The following is a 5,139-nucleotide window of genomic DNA, read 5'->3' on the forward strand; positions in this document are numbered from 1 at the left end:
TTTCTCCTAAAAACCCTACTTCCAGTGACTTGAATCTCTCAGGTAATTGACTGAGAACACTAGTATCTAGCCCGTTGTTTTGAACTGGGATATATGAAAGACAGATGTATCTTAATAATCTTGGTTAAATTTTCATTTACAATGGACCCAGAACAGCCATTGTCCTCCTAGCTGAATTGCACATTTACAAGTCTCTCTCTTTTATTTAACTGTGAACTCCTCTAGGCTAAATGCCAAATCTTTTACATGGTATACAATCCCCAAAACTTCACTCACGCCCTTAACTCCATACTTAGTCCCTGACACTGAGAAACTCCACAAATGTGTTGGTAATTAATAAATGAGTATAACCCAGGTAAGTGAGATTTATACAATGTCTAATGTGGTATTATTTAAACCTAGAGTTAAGTAATTGTGCTTCTATCACAGACCACTTGTTTATAAAATGATTTAAGCACATCATTCACACATCATAAAGCTGCGCCCTTTTAATCCTTTTGTTATATTGCATTGTTGAACAGTTAGCTGTGATATTCCCACTGAGAGTATTTGGTGTAGGTAACTCAGCTCACTGCGAGAGAAGAACAAATTTTAACTGTTGCTGGTTTCTTATATTTGTAGCTAAATGTGCTGTGTCAAAGAAAATCTACAATCATGGGCTTTATTTGCTACATACATAGGAAACATGGTAAACTGTGATCAAGGGGAAATCACTAAATCAAGGGGGCTGTTATCCATTTTTGTGATAAAATGTGGTTTCTTAATTGAGAAAAAAGTCTTTCACCCAAAGACTGAGTAGGACGCTAACTTAGAGAACGATCCTTATGGTTAAATTTAGAGCCCTGGAAGATTTTCACTCAGTGATCTCCTCTGTAGCATTTTCATTTTTGTTATGATTTGGATACATTTTTCTTTAATTTAAGTCTTTTTCTTAAAATTTCCTGTTCCAGAATGCTTAAATCAGTGGCAAGAGAATTGTTGGCCAAAGTCACTGCCTCCCTTATACAAAGGTCTTTTTAAATTATGTCACTGCCTTTTAAAAGTGGCTCTGTGCAGCCAAAATGTTTTCACTTTGCGATTATGCAAGAACTGTTTTGTGATATTTGCCACTGAACCTGGTCCTTTTCCTCTCTCCCTTACAGCTCTTGTCTTTTCTCTTTGCTGAGGTCATTTGAGAAAGATAGAGAGGCTTATAGACAATGGTACATTGGTCTTTTTGACTTCAGTTTAGGATTGGAGTCTTTCAAAGAAAAAAAGAGATTGGCATGCATCACTGCTTATTGCTCAGAATTTCAATATTCATTCAAGAAATACAGAAAGAACACTGACTGTCAGCCAGGTGCTGAAGTTAACCATGTGTTCGTATGCTCAAAGAGTCATGTTTTATGGAGAGGGCATTCAACCTGTTAGCACTTCTCGATTGATGATCTGGGTAAACACAGGGGACTTCTGAAGCACTGAGGGACATCTAATTTCACACTGAAGGGAGTAGCCTCCATTCTGGGTGGGTGACCCAGTCTTTGGGAGAAGAGTGGGAGCTATCCATGAAACCGAAGTAAGACAGACAAGATGGACAGGCCTTCTAACGAGACAGGAGTTTGTGAAACTGCAAGTAATTCTGTATAATTTATAAAAAGAGAGTACAAAGAAAGGGGTAATAAGAAATGAGCCTGGTGATAAAAAAGAAAAAGATGATTAAACTGAAAGCATTTATCATTTTTTTCATCTCTACTCTTCTGTGAAATGTGGATACCAAAGATAACCGTCCTCATTTTCTCAGTGGGATGAGAGATGGTGATGGAAAATGAAAGAAGCTAAGGATTGCTTCATATACTAAGAAAGGTAGACAGACTCGTAGGGAAAGAATAGGGTTTGGAAGTTGAGTCTAGAACCTCAGACAGTCTGGACGGAGGAAGAAGTAGGTGGACAAGCTGAGGAGATGGTGGGGGTAGAGGGAAAGAAAGAGGATGAGAGAGGCAAAGAAAGACACACACACACATGAAAACACATACATGAGATAGAGACAGACCCATGACTGGGAGAGGCAGAGACAGCTGAAGAAAAGAACATACGCTCACCTCCGGATGAATGGATAAAGATGTGAGGTATATATATGCCACAATGGAATAATCTTCAGCTATGAGAAAAAAAGGAAATCTTGCCATTTGAGACAGCATGGATGGACTTGAGGGCCCTGTGCTAAGTAAGATAAGGCAGACAGAGAAAGACAAATACTGCATAGGGTGGGGCAAAAGCAGGTGTACAGTGTGAGTACCTGAGACACAGAGTTTATCTTGTATTATTTATTAATTATTGCAGTATTAATACAAACAACTGTACACCTACTTTTGTGCCACCCTCTATGGTATTACTCATATGTGGAATCTTAAAGAGCTGAAAAAAAGAGAGAGAGGAATGATGGTTACTGGGCACTGAGTGTGGGGTAGAATTAAGGAGATTTTGTTTAAGGGTACAAACATTGCAAATAGACAATAATTTTTGGAGATCTAGTGCACAGTAATGATTATAGACAAAATACTGTATTACAAACTTCAAAGTTGCTAAGACACCAGATTTTCATTGTTTTAACCACAAAGAAAGTATAATTATGTGACATAATAGTGGTGTTACCTAAGGCTATGATGGTAATTCTATTACAATATGTAAATATATCAAGTCAACTCTTGGTACATCTTAAACTTACACAGTTATATTTCAATTTTTAAAGAAAAGAATACTACTTTTTTTTAAGATTTTATTTATTGATTTTTTTATTTTTTATTTATTCATTTTTTAGAGAGGAGAGGGAGAGACAGAGAGAGAAAGAGAGAGAGAGAGAAAGAAGAGACAGAGAGAGAGAAGGAGGGAGGAGCTGGAAGCATCAACTCCCATATGTGCCCTGACCAGGCAAGCCTAGGGTTTCAAACCGGCAACCTCAGCATTTCCAGGTCGACGCTTTATCCACTGCACCACCACAGGTCAGGCCAAGAATACTACTTATAAAGAAAAAAAATAAAGAATACACACCAAGAAGGTGAATACACATATAGAGGTGGTAAGAGAACAAAGAGAGAGACAGAGACACATATAAAAAGATAGACATTAAACAAATGAATACAGAGCGAGAGATGGTGCCCACTACCCCAGAGAATAGAACGTGGGCAGAGAAGACTGCTTTTAGAGGTTCTAAAGAAATGTTTCCTGTTTCTCCATAAAATGTTTAGTAAAACTATTTTGTTTATCAACATTTTTAGAATTATTAGAGTCTTTGCTCTTGGATGTATGAACATGGCCAGACTGGCCCCACAGATGTCCGGGTAGGTACCACAGTGGTGAAAAGTGACAAGAGAAAGGAAGAAGGTCTGTGTCCCATTGGGGATTGGACTTCCTCATTGTGACTCATTAAAAGCCAGAAAGCGACTTTTCTGTCTTGACCCCAGGACTCATGCGTAGAGAGTTCTGAGGAGTCTAGCTGAATCTCTGGAAGAGCAGTTGGGCATCACCTTGCCTAGGAAGTTTTCCCAATCCTCAATGGCCTGGTTAGGTGCCCCTTTTATGTTTCCCTACATTGCCACGCCTTGCCCCATTTACCACAGGTTAAGAACACCAGTGAACTCTAGTTAGTTACATGGGCCACATATCCTCATTCTTCTTCCTTTTTTCAAGTGAGAGGAGGGGAGATAGTGAGGCAGACTTCTGCATGTGCCCCAACAGGGATTCACCCGGCAACCCCCTTCAGGGGGCGATGCTCGAGCCAATCAAGCCACTGGCTGTGGGAAGGGAAGAGAGAGAGAAGGGGGAGGAGGTAGAAGAGAGAAGCAGATGGTCACTTCCTTGTGTGCCCTGACCGAGAATTGAACCCAGGACGTCCATACGCTGGGCCTATGTTCTATTCATTGAGCCAACTGTCCAGGGCCTCCTCATTCATTATTTTTTGAGATATCATGAAAGTTCTGACTTTTTATAGTGAGTGAGTATACTCTACATGCAGGAAACTAGCTCATTTAGTAATGGACATGCTTTTATAACAAACGTGTCCTAGAGCAGTGTTTTTCAACCACTGTTGCAATGGTCTTAGAGAACAGTCCATATAGAAATCTTCAGAATTATTCATCTCCACCAGCCAAGCCAGGAAAAATTCTTCCTAATTTTTTGGCTTTTCTAACTTACTAACATCAAGTCTTAAAAGTTTAGTGATTTATAGGTACCGGCTAATGAACATTATTCTTCCTGTCTCACCTAGAAGAAACAGCTAGGAGATATTAGAGGCTGTTCAAGATGAGGCTAATGGTAAATGGGCCAGTCAGGGTCTAGATGAGAGATTTTTTTAAAATGTTTATATCTCTGCTGTTTTCACAATATTTCTCCTTACTTCAAAGGAGTTCAATAACTTGGATGAAAAATATAGAAGCCTCAGCAGGCCAGTCCACAAATGTATGCCATCTCTAGATGATCAAGTCAAGGGGAAACTGTAGGTGGTGGGATCTAACCTAAAAGCATTTTTTCCTGATAAACTGTTTAACTTCTCTCCTCTTAATGGTCAGATATTCTGATATCCATGTTTTCTTCCTTATGTTGGGCACAACTAATGGTAGATAATGAATTACAGTGGGATAGGCCGGGCCGAGAGGGTCCAGGACTTGGAGCTGGGTTTCCGCCACATGTGCTATGGTGAAAATAGACTAGTTACCAGTGGAGGGATAACTGCAATTCAACAAGTGGAAGGTGGAAGTCAGGGAGTGAATTACTGTGTGAGTAGTAGACTGAGTGAGAGCCTGGCATGGTTGGAATGGGGTAGGAGGGATCTAATGGAACAACTGTTTCAACTGAAGGAATAGCATAGTATAAAGATGTGAGAGCAAGTGCTCTGGAGTCCTGGATGTGGAGTGGGCATCAGGGAAAAGAGAAGCAGAAAGCAGAGTCCTCACCCTGCTTCAAGGGTGATTTATCCTCGGCCAAGAGAACAGTAAAGGACTAAAATATTCAAGGAAGCTTTCAGTGCTAAAGCGTTCTGAATGCACTAATAGCCTGGGAGCTCAGATACTAACTATGCGAGAAGAACATAAAGGCTAGACTAACAAGAAGAGTGACGGCATCAAGCTGAAAAGTGGTGAATGGAGATGTTTCAAGCTTGTTTGC

The sequence above is a fragment of the Saccopteryx leptura genome, chromosome 3 (assembly GCF_036850995.1).
Source record: "Saccopteryx leptura isolate mSacLep1 chromosome 3, mSacLep1_pri_phased_curated, whole genome shotgun sequence".
Taxonomy (NCBI): domain Eukaryota; kingdom Metazoa; phylum Chordata; class Mammalia; order Chiroptera; family Emballonuridae; genus Saccopteryx; species Saccopteryx leptura.